General features: G+C 34.4%; 1 pseudogene; it reads right to left on the bottom strand.

Moving 5' to 3' along the window:
• Positions 1 to 5184: 5184 nt before the first annotated feature.
• On the bottom strand, positions 5185 to 6321 carry LOC150055713 (transcription initiation factor TFIID subunit 11 pseudogene; annotated as a pseudogene).
• Positions 6322 to 18514: the final 12193 nt, after the last annotated feature.

Genomic DNA, 18514 nt, shown 5'->3' with positions numbered 1-18514 from the left:
AAATATAGCAAAGGATGCTCTAGAAGAATAAACCAACAGATGGAATGTCATGATCAAGATCAATACAGAAAGTAACAAAGTGGGACTAGAAAGAAAGTATAAAAAGAATTGATGAAACAAAAAGTTGGTTCTTACAGAGGCAAATAAAATATGTGTTTGATTTTCATGGCATTAGCTGGGTGATTGTTCTCAGCTTGAAAATTGACTTGAAATAGAATGTTGGATGACATCCAATAAATCTGATGGGTAAAGGATAGCAATATTTGACATGCCATCTAACTTTATTTTTTCCTAAGGTAATAGCCTTCACTGGTATTGTGTATTATGAAGGATATGTCAGAACTGGAATGCTCCAAAGCATTTACTTCCTGTAGTTTTGATTCCAGACTCATAAAGTATCAGTTCTTCCATATTTGGTTTGTCAAAGAAAATAACAAGATCTGGATGGAGGATCAGCAACATCACAAGCAATGGACCAAGCTTTTAAGCTGCAAAACTATGGATGATGCTTTATATTTAAACCATAACAATTGCCACCAAATTCTTCACCAGCATCTCTATGGTTTATGCTATTCAGACATTGAAGTTGTCCATCAAGAAGAAGCACATTTCTGTAAACTCCTCCAAATTAACTGTTTTCACTATCAGAATAGCTGTGTTATATGGATCCTATTTCTTTTATTATATACATGTTGTACCATGAGTTTGAGGAGAATTGGGGTGGTTGATTTTTAGTAATATTTTCTCATGCATATTTTGTCATCCACTAGAGATATAGTTTGATGGTGATTTAATGTCTGAATTTTTTATGTTAGTGATAAATTGAGGTAAGAGATACAAAACATCATCAATTTTAAAAAAATGAACAAATTTAAGCAGAATGGCAAAAGTTCGCTCTTTCTGTATCTGTTTCTCTTTCATCTTCTCTAACTGGTCTTTACTATATTTACTGTATTTACTGTATTTGAGAGAGCTTTCAAATATTCAAGTTAAATGTGAAATATGCTTATGAAACATCTTAATAAACTTCAATGTTGATTATGAATATATTCTGAAATAAATTTTGCTTTATTAGTTTTAGATATTTTTCTGCATTCTTTATAACCCATATTCTATAGATCATTGCTGAAAGGTAACCATCCCTCAACAAACAAACTAGAAAATCAAAGGTTTCATATGAAATTTCCAGGACCACATGGATATTTGGAATTAAATTCAAGGATATTAAAATAAAAGTAACCAATATATGCTAAATAACAGATATTTTATATTAAAATTTCATAACAAATTATTTAAGATGTATCAACTGTGAACATATATTTAAGCTGAAGTTATTACCTCTTAAATAAATTTAAATTTTTTCTGAGAATTTGGCAATAATTACTTATTTCAGATATTAAGATTCAAAATCCAGTAACAGGAGACACAAAGGGCAAGTAAATATTAATGTGTTTGTTTTATCTTTCCAAATTAAACACTTAATGATCAGAAATCTGAGTATCTTCATTATAAAAAGATACTATATATTATAAAATGACAGTATAATATGTAAAAGCTTATATTATTTACATCTTAACTTATCAATGAACATAAGATCTGAACCGATGGAGGAGTGTACCATATCACCGATTCTTTAGGTGTCATAAAAGTGTCATCTGTTAGTGAAAAGCATTCTACAAATCCCTGGAAGATTAATGACTCCCTTAGAAAATAGAGCTGAGAAAACTGGCCTATAATTTTGAAAAAAATAAATAAAATAAAATGTGGTCTCCCACACAAAAATGCACTTTCAGTTATTTCAAAATGAAGCACAACATTTAGCAACTATCAGAGCAACCAGTAGAGAAACAGTGTTTTCTGCTCTGTAGGTCACTGTGGATCTGTTGGAACGTAACCATGCTTATAGAGCTTATTATCAGAGGAGAACACAATCAACTAGCAGTCAAAAATGAAAATAGCTTGCCTAGTTTTAAATAAGATTCAAAAAGCAACAAACCTTTAAGAAAAGTCAATTTATTTTAAAATTGAGAAATCTCAGTGAAGTATACTTCTATTTGCAGAGTACTATCCTGAGTAATTTGTAACCACTCTGTATTTTGTGACCAAATCCACAGATCATAGAAAGCCCACTGAGAGAATGAGGAAATTGCACGTGAATCTGATATTTGATCACAATACAAAAATCATTGCCTTTGTTTTTTAATAAGTGATGGAAGCTTTTAATAGTAAATATGAGTATTCCATCCTTGTACATAGCATTCCTGTTTAAAAATACCAAGACATGTGAAAGGGCATCAATGTATGTGAATTAATGCACCTTCTATCAGGCAAATATCATGCAACCCTTTTATTAATTACAATAAAAAATAAAAAAATACCTCCCTTATTATAGATAAATTGAAAAAAAATTTACTACTAACACAATATTTAAACTGACTTATAAACAGAAACTCAATAACCTTCTACTATAATAATAATTTACTAACAATTTACCCTAATATGCTAGTAAAACACATAATTTTATAATTTAAAAATATATCTACTGGCTGGGCATGAGTGGCTCAAGCCTATAATCCTACTCAGAATGTTGAGATCCAAAGCCAGCCCAGGCATGACAGTCCCTAAGTCTGTTATCTTCAATTAACCATCAGAAAACTGGAAGTGACACTGTGGCTCAAAGTGATAGAGCACTAACTTTGAACTGAATGAAGAGCTCAGGGACCATTACTAGGCCCAGAAGTTGAAACCCCAGAACTGGATTAACAAAAAACTACAACTGAAATTTAATCTAACATTCTAATACAAAAATAAAAATCAAAGTTTCCTTGTGATTTGTGCCCCCTTTCATGCCTCTTCTCATTTCATTCTGTTCATGCTCCAGCAACTTAAACTTCTTAATCCTGTCCTATGTATAAACATGGGCATAGCTCTATGAATGGTAACCCAGTTAGGCTATGTCATCTAAGAATCATGGGGCAGGTTCACACACTGATGTATAAATGAAAGTGGTGCTATCATAACAAAAGAGCTGTGTGTGAAGCATGGTAATTTTCAATCTCTCACAAACACCTGGATACTGTAGTTATTTTAAGATGTCTCTGCTATGGGTAGCACAAAAATTTTGGGAAAAGGTTTGTGGAAGCCTAGTAGAGTCCTGAATAAATTCCAACCTGCAGCCATAACCATCCATGAATTCACTGTATTTGATAATAAGTAAATTAGCTTATGCATCAGATTTGTTTTAAGACACACTTTCCCTTGTAGCAAAGATTCTAACATAAAAGATAATATCAGATCTGAGCCAACGTATTTTCTTTTCTAAGCTTTATAAACAATTATCAAGACTTCTTATTGAAAGCCATTTTATGTAGCATTTTATTGTCGGGGTGATACATAGATGGGGAACAGTTACATTCGCCCAGGTAGTGGGTACATTGCTTCTTGAACATTGATGCTCCTTCCCATGTTTTTCTCCCACTTTCCTTTCCCCCCACTCCCCCCCCAATCATCTTGTTTTTCCCTTTCCATTCCCTATTTCAAATAAACAAATAAATTGATATACAACATACCAGGAACCAAACATTAGATAAAAGCATCAGTCGCGGAAAAAGTGGAAAGGAGTAACTTTATATACTACATTAGGAACAATTACAAAAATAAACCTCTTGTTTCCATATCCTGGAGTTCAATTTTTTTAGAACAACAATCATTCATTACATGGCTTATGTTTACATCATATCTTAAATGACAAGTTTAACAAACAAGTGTTCAAGGAGGGAATTACAATCACTGGGACTTAGTATTTTGAACTTAGTCAAAATTAGGCTAAGGGTTTGTATGTCATAGAAACATATTAATTTATGAAATAAAACATTATGTCTATAGAGTCATAGGTTTTTATGTCTATATAGTTATGTTTGTATTTCCATTACCATGTCCAGTACCTTTGGGTATGCAGTTATTAAGTCCTCGCTCTTGTACTCTTTGGATTTAATACCCACATATTAAGGATGCCATGCACCTTTTGTTCCTTAGGTCTTGACTTGTCTCACTCAACATGATTCGCTCTAGATTCATCCACTTCCCTGAGAATGCCATTATTTTATCTTGTCTGTAGGCTATGTAGAATTCCATTGTGCATATATACCACATTTTCTGTATCCATTCATCTGCAATAGGGTATCTGGATTTTTTCCATTGCCTGGCTATTGTGAATAGTGCAGAGATGAACATAGCTGAGCAGGTGTCTTTATAATATTCTGGGTCATGCTGTTCAGGATAGATGCCAGAAGTGGTATGGCGGGATCATAGGGAAGATCTATTTTCAGTTCTTTAAGGAACCTCCACACTGCTTTCCAGAGTGGCTGAACTAGTCTACATTCCCACCAGCAGTGCAGTAGGGTTCCTTTTTCTCTACAACCCTGCCAGCAACTGTCATTGAGTTCAAAATCTTGGCCATTCTTGTTGGGGTAAGGTAGTATCTTAGGGTTGTTTTTATTTGCATTTCCTTTATGAGCATAGATGATGAACATTTTCTCATATGTTTTTCTGCCATTTTAATCTCTTCTTCTGATAGGTCTCTCTTTAATTCCTTTGCCCATTTAGTGAATGGTTTATTGGGTTTTCCAGGGATTAGTTTCTTGGGTTCCCTGTAGATACTAGATATTAGCATTTGTCAGATGTATTGGTGAATATCTTTTCCCAGTTGGTTGGTTGTCTCTCTACTTTTGCAGCTATGTTTTTATCTGTACAGAAACTTTTTTATTTTTATGTGGTACCATTTATTGAGTCTCTCTCCAATCTGTTGTGACCCTGGGATTCTGTTCAGGAATCTGTTGCCTGTGCCTATGAGTTCCAGTGTCTCTCCTACTTTATCATGTAGCAGTTTCACGGTTTCCGGTCTGACATTGAGGTCTTTGATCCACTTTGAGTTAATGCTTGTGCATGGCAAAAGGCAAGGTCAATTTTTAATTTTCTGCATGTGGCTGCCCAGTTTTGCCAGCACCAATAATTGAATAGACTGTGTTTGTTCCACTGTTTATCTTTGGATCCTTTGTCAAATACAAGTTGACTATAGGTATGTGGTTCTTTTTTTTATGAAAAAGCCAAGAGCAATTTTATTTAGACAACATTAAAAAAAATCAACTCCATTCCACCATCAAGACACAAAATGGATAACATATATCGAATTGAAAAAGTTTAATAATGATCACTTATCAAAAGTTACAGAAAAATCTTTAGTGTTAACAAGCACATACTATTCCACTAGTCATCACATCCTCTATGGTAAGTATCAGAAGTGGGAAAGTTTCTGGTTGCTTCATCTACTGAAAACCAGAGTTAAGAAACAACTTATCTTAATTTAGCAACTTTGGCTTCAGTGTGAAATCATCAGAGTTCTCTCAGGCTTTTGTCTGAAAGCTGCATCTCCATTTAAAAGATGCTGAAGATATATGTACCTTCTTTCAATGAACTGAGACTGAAGAATCTCAAATGCCACAAGAGATCTGAAATTTACTACAAGTCTGATATAGGCTATTTGCATTTTAGGTGCAATGAATACTTATTTGGATAAAGACATTAAAATTGTCACCTTGGAATACTCAGAGGACAGCTGCTTACTGAAGCACCAATGTAGAAAGCCTGATAGAAGAGGGCATCCCCTGTCAGCAGTGGGCCTTTCCAGGCTTGGTTCTAGAAGATTATTTTTTTGTGCTTTGAGTTAGGGATCTGCCCCTTTGACTTCAATCTCCGAACAGCCTCCCTCATGTGTTTGGGCTGTAGTGGTGGCATTTCTCCCCACTTCTCACACACATCCAGGGCTTCTTCCACCACCTCCCCGACGAAAACCTTGGAAATACCAGACATAGCAATAACAACATTCTGGGACACAGATGTGCCAGTGATGGACTGGATTAGCCTTTTAATGGCTGCCTTAGGAAAAGCTGACCGGCGATACATTTCATAGCGATTCAGCTGCTCCTCAGAAAAAGAAGAAACCAGGATTTGCATCTTTTGAATCTCATCCTCATCCACTTTTTGCTTCCTTTCTTTCTTTTCTTTGGTGTCTATTTTCAGCTTTTTGGCAGCAGGAGTAAGTAGTGATGCATCTTCCCTTTCAGCTGCTGTTAAATCTGAGGCACTTTGACTCTTGAGCTTGCCTTCCTCTGCTGCGGCCTCCTTCAGGTCCGCGTCTCGGTCAGTTTCTTCCGGTACTCCATTGCTGTCAGTAGTTCCCGGCTCCCTGGGAGCCGCGGTCATCTCCTCTGGCTCTCCAGTCTCCCCACTTTTGTCTGCGGGTGACTCCCCGCCATTGTCCATCTCCGGAAGCTAGGTATGTGGTTCTATTTCTGGGTCTTCTATTCTGTTCCACTGATCTTCTGGTCTGTTTTTGTGCTAATACCAAGCAGTTTTTTTTTTTTTTATTATGGCTTTATAGTAGAGTTTGGAGTCTGGTATTGTAATACCACCAGCATTGCTCTTTTTGCCTAGAATTGTTTTGGCTATTCTAGGTCTTTTCTTGTTCCATATGAATCTTTGGATTATATCTTCTATTTCCGTAAAGAATGTCTTTGGGATTTTGATGGGGATTGCATTGAATTTGTATATCAATTTTGGCAGTATAGCCATTTTCACTATGTTGGTTCTCCCTAGCCATGAGCATGGGATGTCTTTCCATTTCCTAGTGTCCTCTTTAATTTCTTTCATTAGGCTTTTATAGTTTTCATTGAATAATTCCTTTACATCTTTGGTTAAGTATATTCCTAAGTATTTTATTCTTTTGGGGGCTATTGCAAATGGGATCATTTTCTTGATTTGGCCTTCTGTTTGTGTATTGTTGGTGTACAAGAAGGCTACTGACTTCTGAAGGTTGATTTTGTATCCTACCACTTTGCTAAAGTGGTTTATTAATTCTAGAAGTTTGGGAGTGGAGTTTGTTGGGTCACTCAAGTAGAGGATCATGTCGGCTTCAAATAGGGATAGTTTAATTTCTTCTTTCCCTATGTGGATCCCTTTGATGTCCTTTTTTTTGCCTTATTGCTCTGGCTAAGGGTTCCAGCACGATATTGAAGAGAAGTGGAGAAAGTGGGCATCCCTGTCTAGTTCCTGATTTTAAGGTGAATGGTTCCAGTCTTTCACCATTTAGTATAATACTGGCTGTAGGTTTTTCATATATGGCTTTCACTATTTTGAGGAATGTACCTCTTATTCCTATTTTTTCTAGTGCTTTCAACATGAATGGATGTTGTATTTTGTCAAATGCCTTCTCCACGTCCAGAGAAATTATCATATGATTCTTATCCTTAACTCTATTGATATGATATATTACATTGATTGATTTGCAATTTTTTTTTTGCCAGTCCTGAGCTTGAGCTCAGGGCCTGAGCACTATCTTTGGACTTTCTCAAGGCTAGAGCTCTACCACTTGAGCCTCAGCACCACTTCCGGCTTTTTTTCTATATGTGGTACCGAGGAATCGAACCCGGGTCTTCATGCATGCTAGGCAAGCACTTTAACCACTAGGCCAAACTCCCGGCCTGATTTGCAAATTTTAAACCAACCTTGCATTTGTGGGATGAAGCCCACTTGATCATAGTGTATGATTTTTTAAATTTGTTTCTGGATTCTGTTGGCTAATATTTTATTGAGGAGTTTTGCGTCTGTGTTCATTAGAGAGATAGGCCTGTAGTTCTTTTTCTGTTGGGTCTTCCCCTGGTTTGGGGATGAGAGTAATATTAGCTTCATAAAATGAGTTTGGTATTGCTCCTTCTGTTTCTATTTCTCGGACGAGTTTCAAGAGTATAGGTATTATTTCATCTTTAAACATCTTGTAGAATTCCGCAGTGAATCCAGCTGAACTTGGGCTGTTTTTGGTTGGCATTTCCCTGATTGCTTCCACAATTTCATTGTAAGAAATTGGTCTGTTCAATTTGTTTATCTCATCGTTGTTCAGTGTAGGTAGCCTATATTTATTTAAGAAATCATCCATTTCTACTAGATTTTCTTGTTTCTTTGAATATAGGCCCTGGTAGTACCTATTCATTTTGGACCGAATTTCTTGGGAATCAGTTGTGATTGTTCCCATAGGGTCTCTAATCTTGTTTATTTGAGTCTCCCCTTTCCTTTTTTTGACTAATCTTGCCAAGGGTCTGTCTATTTTGTTGACTCTTTCAAAGAACCAACTTTTTCATTTATCAATTTTGTGTATAGTAGATCTTATCTCTGATATTTCTGATTTTATTTTTGTTATTTCTATCCTAAACTAAACTGAAATCTTTGAAAAAATTATTTAATCCTACAGAATTGTCAAACTTAAGTATTTAATATTGAATTTTAGGGATTTGTTAAGTTTAATTCAGATTTTAATTTTTAATAAATATTGTTATAGAATTATAATCTATTTCTAAGGGTATTATGATTAAAGTGAAAGGATTAAATTATTAGAGGAGATTCATGGTCTATTAAATAAATTTCTTGGAATTTTGCCTAGATTTTACAAATTTTCAGACATTGGATATACATGAGTGTGTGTGTGTGTGTGTGTGTGTGTGTGTGTGTAAAACCCAGGTCCAAATCTGAATTTCTTTCATGTTTCATATGCACTACATACATGCATCTTTCTTTATACTTGTTACATTATACAGAAGGTTGAGAAGAGTGGTCTTTGAGCTTGCTTAGCATACATACAGAAGTGGATTTAATCTCCAGTATGAAAGAGAGAGACTGAGAAAAAAACAGGGAAACACAGAGGGAGAGACAAAGAGCAATAAATAGAGAAAGACAGAGAAATGAGAGACGGTTAATAGAGTTAACAGTGTTTTGTTCATGCTATCGAAGTAGGTGTGTTCGGGTTAAAATATACTTTCACATAGAAGAAGCACTGGGAGCAGTGGAAGGGCAAGAAAGTGGGTCACCTAAAAACAAGAATTTCTGCTGGATGGCTTTTTAAAATATTTCCTCTGGTCATTCACTTCCTTAACAACAATTACTCTTAGAAGTCATACTGATTTAACACAATGACATGATTTCCTGATGTGGAATGCATCTTTCAATAAGCCTGTTGCAATTTGTATCTTTATTATATTGTCAAAGGAGTCTTCAGGGCTACTCAGCTTTTTAATTACCGAAATAATCAACTACCTTTCATGTTCAATGTTAAAAATTTCATTAATTTCCACTTTATTGGTAGACATTATGGCACACTTAACTCAGTCCTCAGGAATACAGGCAGTAAAACTGAGATATGCAACAAGACACCTTGTCTCATAACATAAACAGTTATGATAATGAAGTAATGAGTTTCTCCATTACTTCATGTACAGCACAGGTTTATTTCCACTGATTAACACACCCACCCCCAGAACTGGATTTGAACTGAGGGTGCTTTGGTGTTGTCACTGAATTTTTGTCCTCAAGGCTACTGCTCTGTCACTTAAGTTACATTTCCATTTCTGGAGTTTTAGTGGTTAATTCTATGTTACATTTTATGTTACATTTTCATAGACATTTCTACCTTGGCTGAATTTGAACTGCTGATCTCACCCTTTTAAGTATCTAGGATTACAGATGTTTGCCACAATCACCTGCTCATTGCCACAGATATTTAGTTTAATTTAATTTAATCAAATAATCTATTTATTTTTTGTTGGTCATGGGGCTTGAACTCATTGCCTGGATACTGTATCTAAGCTCTTACGCTGAAGGCTATCACTCTACCACACTGAAACACAGCTTTTCTGGTGAAACACCAGTTTTCTGGTGGTTAATTGGTGATTAAGAGTTTCAACAGGAACCTCTCAATCTGGGATGGCTTTGAATCATGATCCTCAGATCTCAGCCCCTGTAGTACCTAGGATTATAGGCATGAGCCACCAGCTGCCAGTTAGATATTTAAATTTTTACATTAAGTTGTTTTAAAATGCATTTGAACAATCTATTGGTTTTTCAAAGTTCCCTTTAAATTTTTGCTTACTTTGGTATATAATTGCTTATCTCATAATTATACTAAAAATTAACAGTTACTGCCTCCTCAATAGATCTATCCTTTTAATATATGATCAAAATCTTCATTTTAAGTTCTATGTAGCATTCTTCTTTCTTTTGGTAACTTCTCATTACACTGAGTATAAAATGCTGCAACAGTTTGTCTTCTATGTTCAGGTAAAATGTGTGGTCAATCCATCATTGTAGGATATTTAACAATGTCTTTACTCCATTGTCCTATTTCTCAGTAGCTTTCTTTTCTTTACTATATGTTAGCATGAAAGATTTCTTTATCATTGTTAGCACACAGATAGTCTCAGACTTTCATGGCATTTTCAACCATATCTTTATATCAAAGAAGAGACAAAAATCCCATAGTGAATAAGGAACATAGGTCTTGGCTTGGCTGAATGTGTAATATCATGAGGCCCTGACACTGGTTGCTTATGAACTGCACATGTGTATTTTATTATTTTTGCTAGGATGCTAGCAGAGAAGTATGTAGCACATATAAAAGAGATGGATTACAGATGAAAAGAGAACCGAGTGTCTATATTTTTTCCCTTGGGAATGCTGAATAGTTTATTATACACCTGCATTTTCAATCAGATTGTTGGGTAAGGATGTACCACATTTTATGTATAAATCTTTAACCATCGCATTGGCCCAATAATAATCAAAATAACAATTATGATACAAGTAATGGTAGTTTGAGGAGGAAGAATAAACAACCAGATGGAAGATACATTTTTTTCTAATCATTTTCAATGCAAATTCAACCTCCATTAATAGTGCTTTGTTTTTCTTACTATGCCCCAAATACATTAGTTGCTTTGACTGATTCTTTTTCAGGGTCTGTTCTTTCTTGTTTCTGCTTTTGTTTTTAGAAATTGGCCTTGTACTTTTGACATTTCTGTTTCTACATCCTAAATGAATACAAGAAATTAGAGGCATATATCACCATACCCAGATACACTATTTTCAGTGAAAACTGGGATGTGATAGAAACTAGAAAGTTTGTGAGCATATTTTACAATCAACTTTGTGGTCGTCTCTGTTTTAATTATTGGATATAATTATTTTCTAACTTGGTCAAAAAATGAATAACAACTCTTGCTATAGATAATTATACAGATAGATGTATCTCTTTGGTCTTATCTGTGAATATGTATAGACAATATCTATATAAGGAAACATATATATGGAAGTAGTAAAATACAGTTTATAAACTGATTATATTTATTCTTAATTTAAACACCTAATAATTCCTGAAAATAGTCCATAGGATTTTGAAAATAATCAACAGCTAGACTGACTTGTACATTCAGCTATGGCTTTTATTAAATTTTCCATATACATATAGAGTCAGAAAAAGTAAAATTTCCTCATTCATTGGTTCATGTGTTATGATTTAAATTAATGTAAAAATGGGAGCATATGTGTATGCACACATATGCAATTGATTTTCATGCAAACTTGAATGCTACCTCCATGTAAATTCTCTGACATCAGTATTCAACTTTGCAATTACAGCTGTTTCTCTCCTAATTCACTTCATCATATATGTTAATTGCCATGCTGTTTATATCTTAAATCGTAAGGGATAATTTGTTTATTACCAGCAGTGGAAGTATGAACTTAAATTGAATTTTAAATCTATTGATTTTTCCATTTTTCTATCTTCATGTAATAGTGTTGATTAAATAAAAGGCAACCAAGAGGCATGGCCAATCTAAACGCAACAAGATCAATAAAGACCGATGGGCTTGTTTCATTTAACAAAATGGGATTTCATGCACAATAGACCAATTAATTCATTTCCGATAGAATACCTTCTGGCCTATTACTTTTGAAGCCTATGCAATTATTAGCATTTTTGAATTTATTTGGAAAAGACATGACAACACATTCAACTTACCAATTAATGCTTTAAAGGTTCACTAATTTCTGTATTTTATAGGCAAATATATATGAAGAATATAAATACTTTTGCAATTTATTTACATTCCTGAAAGCCTTCAACATCTTTGTTAACTTTGTGTACTTAATAATAAATGCTAGGAAATACTAATATTAATGGATTATTTCAACAATATTACCATAAAATATACTTAAATTTTTTTCACACTGAATAGAGCAAGTGGAACATGTTCATGGTGAATTTCAATGTTAAGTTTTGTTTATAAATTTCTTCTTAGCCCCAATCATTCTGTTGAACAAACAGATCCTCTTAGATGCTGTCATGAAGCAATGTAATTTCGCCCTTTCACCCCTTGTAGTATGTTCTTTAAGGTTCAATGATATCTTAAATTTTCTTGTCATTCTCTGATAATAAAAGCAAAAATTTGTACTTCAATCCCTAGAATAGTATACTTCCCATACCACTGCAAATAATCATGTCTATATTTTACAGAAAGTTGAGAATTTCTGTTTTCCTTAATTTTGGCTTACTCCACGAAACTGTTTTCAAAATGTCCGAGAACAGTGCAGAAAGAATTTGAATACTAAACTTAAGACTCTAATACAGAGCTATAGTAACTAAAACTTAAGACTCTATTATAGAGCTATAGTAACTAAAACAGATTGGTACTGGCACAAGAACAGGCCTAAGAACTGAAGACCCAGAAAACAACCAGTAGACCTATGGCCACCTAATTTTTGATAAGGGAGACAAAAAAATAGAATGGAAGAAAGACAGCCTCTTCAACAAGTGGTGCTGGCAGAACTGGCTAAGCACCTGCAGAAATCTAAAGTAGGATCCTTCTATGTCATCCTACACCAGGATTAATTCCAAATGGATCAAAGACCTCGAGGTAAAAAGAGGAACCCTAAAAAACTTTACAAGAAGGAATAGGAGATACACTAGGTCTCTTGGCACAGGTCGAAACTTTCTTAATAAAGACCCAAAAACACAACAAATTAAAGATAGCTTGGACAAATGGGACTGCATAAAATTGCAGAACTTCTGTATAGCAAAGGATATAGCTAGCCAATAGAGTGGGAGAAAATCTTTACTAACCATATAGTAACAGACTAAGGACTCCTATCAAAAATATATCTACAGCTAAAAAATTAATTCTCTCCAAAACAAATCTCCAAAGAAACAACCATCCCATTAAAAGATGGGCCAAAGACTTAGAGAAACTTTTCTTAAGAATAAATAAGAATGGCCTATACACACATGAAGAAATGCTCAACATCTCTGACCCTAAAAGAAATGAAAATCAAAACAACTCTGAGATTCCACCTCACTCCAGGTAGAATGGCCATGATCAGGATGTGGCCGGAGGAATCAATATTACACTGTTGGTGGGAGTGTAAACTCATTCAACAACTATGGAAAGCAGTATGGTGGTTCCTCAAAGACTAAATACAAATCTTCCCTACGACCCAGCAATTCCACTACTTGGCATTTACCCAATCATCCAGAAACAAGGACATACTAAATCCACTAGCACAAGGATGTTCATTGCAGCACTATTTACCATAGCAAAGTTATGGAACCAATTCAGATGTCCCTCCGTTAATGAGTGGATCAACAAGATGTGGTATTTATGCACCATGGAATTCTATGCTGCTGTCAGAAAGAATGGCATTGCCCCATTTGTAAGGAAATGGAAAGACTTGGAAAAAAATATTAAGTGAAGTGAGCCAGACTCAAAGAAACATAGGCTCAATGTTCTCCCTCCTTTGTAATAATTAGTACACATCTAGAACTCTCCTACCAGAGGAGTTACAATAGCTCAAACCCTGGATCCATAAGGCCATATAGGATTAGGCCAAATTATGGACCTCCAGGACATGGAAACAAGAGCTTAATTATAAGTGGCTTATTCTTTATGTATTATGCTTTTCTCACTTCTCTTGTCTTTCCCTTTGGTTAATCTCATAGTGTTACGGTATCCCACTTTTCTACCTGATATATTACATAGACGTTTACTTGTTTATTTGAAAAAGGAGAGGAAAAATTAGGGGATAGGGTTTGGGGAGGGAAATGGGGGCAAAAATCTAAGAAGGGAAATCAATGTGTGAGAAGTAATGCACCTTCTATCTGGCTAATATAACTGTAACCCCTCTACACATTGAAATAAAAATTATTTTAAAATAAAATAAAATGTCCAAACAACAGCTTGTTTGCTGTTTGTCACCGTATTCCTCTTGCTCAGCCCATAAATTTAGGTAATTCCCACTCAGACCCTGGGATTAGCTATGGGAATTCTTTACCCATCTTATACATACAGTGACTTGATTATATTTATGTGTTGAGACTTGCCTTCTCTTGTCCTGTAACAACACTCTGACTGTATCCATGAGAACTTATCATGGATGATGACAAAGATGTGGTCAAGACATCTTGTTTGTCTTGAATGACCTCATCATGTCCACAACCAGCCATGTGAGTCTCTATTATTCTACATCAATGAAGCTGTCCTCTATCCAATGATATCAGCCAAGCAGTGCTCACACAGAAAACCACCAAGCCAATCACCTACATCATGGAAAACCTACTCACCTCTGAGTTGGTGTATGCACATATGTATGTATGTTATATGCATGTATGTATTTGCTATTTACTTATATTCAGTAATGCCATACTTTAGAAGTCAAGTCTAGTAAGCTGAAAATATTTTTTTGAGAAAACCATAAAATTTCTACATTAGCAAGTGTCCATTTTTGCTCTTTATTGGACTTGATGCTAGATTTCTCTTACAAGTCTTCTCACGATGTCACATTGTATTTGGGCTTATGTTAACTCCTTGTGTAAGATTTTTTCCTGCGTTTTATGTTATTAACATTTCTAGTTCTGAATATGCACTAGTGTTTTCATTTTGCTGACTTGTTTTGCATCCAGCATGGCCTTTATGACTAACTAACAGCATTATTGAATGATCTTAATTCTTAAACTAGTTGTTGTGGCAGGACTAGTTCTCAGAAACTGTACTGTGTACCAAGTGATTGCATTTATTTAACATTTCCAAGGACAAACAAGGTCAAGAACATTTAAACCATCTATTTTCTTGCATTTTTTTGATAGTTCTGAGGCTTAAACTCAGGGCTTAGGCAATGTCCTTGAGGTTTCTAAGGCCAGCACTCTACCACCTCTACCACAGACCACTTCTAGCTTTTTCTGTATTTGTGGTACTGAGGAAATGAATGCAGGGTTTCATGCATGCTAGGCAAGCATTCTATGCTCCCAGTCCTCTTGCAATATTTCCAGCCATTGATACTTTAAAAGAAATTCAGTGTTCATTTTATAAGGTATGTTTATAACTCCTACAATTAAAAAAATAGAGTGAAGGTAAAAGAATGAACTTTGGCATTGTAGTTAAGGAAAATGCATCTGAATTACAATGTAAAATTTCACAATAAATCCTGATTCAGTTTTCCCCATTCTTCCATGTTTTACAAGTGATTTAAAAGTAAGAATTCCACATCAGATTTTGCATTACTATCCCTATTAGAAATTCCAGTGCCTCAATTTCCATTTGTTATCATTAAGCCTCCATCATGCCTTAAAATGAAGTTGTCTTGATTTAAAATGCTTGTTTTCAATTTTGGCATTATATACATGTTCCTGTCATCTATTTCCAATCCAAATACATTTTGGGTTCATAAATATCATTTGAAATTTTCTTGTAAGTTCCATTGTAACCTCACAAATTTATACCATGAATAACCTTTTTGGCAAGCATATATTGGGTTAAGAAATTATGAAAAGTTGGTTTATATTTAGAAAACTTTTACATTAAAGCTAGTAATACAGCTAACATGTGATCTTTCAAAGTTTTACTCTGTAAATGTAATTATCTTCTGTGGAATAATGTGATGAGGGAAAAGAGACAGGACATGCAAACAGGAAGCTTATATTACATCCAGGATATATTATTCATTGAATGTGTCATTTGATTGTTCCTATTTTATATTCTCAACTCTATAGCAGCTATAATCTATAAAAACTTTAAAACTTATAAAATCTATATGAACTTTTTATTGAGACCAAAAATAACAAACTATAACATGTGCTTACACAATTTATATATAATTACATATGAAATATGATTCTATTTGATGACTATCACCATGAAATATCTTAGGAGACATTAGTACATTTTAAACATAAAGTGCTACCTTCCAAAGTGTCTTGAAGAATTCTTAGCCAGGTAGTGATATGAATTTCGGGAAATTCTGGAAGCTTCTGGAAGGTAGAACTTGGATGGAGCAATAAGATCAACTACTCTTTGAGGACTCTTTTCTGTTTCATTCTCTTTGTAAATAAAATATTTACTGTGTGGTGGCAGGGCCATCATATTTTGCCTGAGTATATGAGAACAAGGGACCATATACATAACCCTATGAAACTATGACCTATGAAACTATAAATCATTTTGAGGCTTTTTTTGTGAGAAATTTGGTCTCAAATCCAACTAATAATGATGTGACAGAGCTTCTCATCTCAAATTTGAAACAAAATTCCTACCTGCCTTCAGTGGTTTACTGTACAGCCCCTCCAGTTTAGGAAGTATATAAAGAAGAGTTTATTGAAGTCCTTACTATTAACTCTCCAAGGAAACTGGAAATGAACAAAGTAGCCTTTTGAATACAAGCAGCTGTCTAGGTAAGTGATATATGCCTGCCCCAGAATCGTAGCATCATCATTATACTACTGAAAACTGACAGCAGCTGTATTCAGAGAAGAAACCATAAAACCCTCATCAGATTTAAACAGCTTGCTGAGCGAGGTATCATTGTACCACCTATCTCTCTATCATGGAACATTCCAAACATAGTAAGTGTTTATTCCAAGGCACTTACTTACTTAGACTGCTATTTGGCATATGCACTTCCAGAAATAGTAGAGTTTCCATTCAACAACAAAAAGAACAACAAAACATGAAAAATGCAAGCTATGCTAATAAAATAATATAAACTGGGATGTTAAATAGCCCACATTGAAAACAATGTGAATACATTTTATTTTTGTATTCCTTGATTGTGTGTCAGACGTAATTACAGGTGATTACAGGTGAAAGTGAGAAAAATGATTTTCTGTTAAACGGATAGGTTTATCATTTATACATTTGTTTAACTCTCATTCCTTTTAAAGTTTCCAGGTGTCTGGCAACACATGACAAAATATGTGTGACAGGGATAAATACATGAATCCCAGTGCAACAAGCTACATACACAGAAAATAATTAAATTTAAACCAGGACAAGTGCTACAGCAGATAAATCAATACAGACACAGCCCTTAATTCGTGAGACAAATGGCTGTGGTCACCAGAGTCAAACAGTACAGAAAGCTACCATAGTAACAGCAGGAAAGTGCCCTCTGTGTCATATAACCACACAGGCAACAGGGAACTTAAAAGAAATAGCTTGAAAAAGTTTGTGTCTAGAACAAAATTTGTATTAGGGAATTTAGATGGATGAGATTTTGAGGTCATTTGAATTTGAATTTGCCACTTAATGCAATTCTTAGATGGTACAAAAGGAAATAACTAAGTGTGCATATCTTGGAAACACCTGAGTTTATTGTTTTATGCTGAATGTGTTGATACTTCAATCTACTTGATCTGATTCATTACCAAGAGGAGAAAATCTTGGGCAGAAATAAAGCTATTGAATAAAGACAATAAAGATTAACACCTAAAGTATATTAGGATGTAAGTGACATCTACTTTTGGGTTTTTCAAATAATAATTATTACTTTAAAATAAAGAGGAAATCCAAGTACCAGTGGCTCAAATTGATAATCTTAGCTACTCAGGAAGCTGAGATATGAGGAGGGAGCTCTGAAATCAGTCTGAAGAGGCATACTGAGAAACTAGCCCATAAATCCAAGTCCCAGTACAGACACAAGTACATATGCACACACAATTACATAAATAAATAATGGAGACTCAAGGTCAGATTTTTCGCATGCATCAAAAGATTGCATTTCAAATTTTCTTGAAGATCTTTGGGCCATTTTAGTTATTTTCAATGTTTTAGATATTTAACAACACAGTTTGAATTTAAAAACATATTCTTTTTCAATTACATTGTGTGTAAATAATTATTCTTGCAAAAATGTGGCTTTGAAAATTTTGATATGGTTTTATCCTTTTTTAAAATGAAAAAGGCTTTACCTAGTATTTTATATAAGCTAATATTTTATATAAAGAGTTAGCGGGAGAGCCTAAAATGTTTATGTCAGCTCTAATCCTTGTTTTTGTCATTTTAAATATTATTTCAAGGTAAGGATAGGGGGTAGGAAACTAAGAGAAAAGCATGAGAAGGAGTATCAATGTTCAAGAAGTAATGTACCTACTTCAGGAATGTAACTATAACCCCTCTATATAACACCCTGACAATAAAATACAATTGTTAAAAAAAAATTACTATTTGATTCCACAGTCTTCATGGACATTGACAAGCCTGACAAATGAAATTCTGAATAACTATAATTCTCACTTGAAGTATGTAATCGGTCATATAATTTTTGATAAAAATTCATAGTAATATCTAATTAGAAAAGTTATTTTCAG

Source organism: Megascapheus bottae, chromosome 13 (genome assembly GCF_031878675.1).
Source record: "Megascapheus bottae isolate mThoBot1 chromosome 13, mThoBot2.hap1, whole genome shotgun sequence".
Taxonomy (NCBI): domain Eukaryota; kingdom Metazoa; phylum Chordata; class Mammalia; order Rodentia; family Geomyidae; genus Megascapheus; species Megascapheus bottae.
This window is presented reverse-complemented; position numbering and strand designations above follow the sequence as displayed.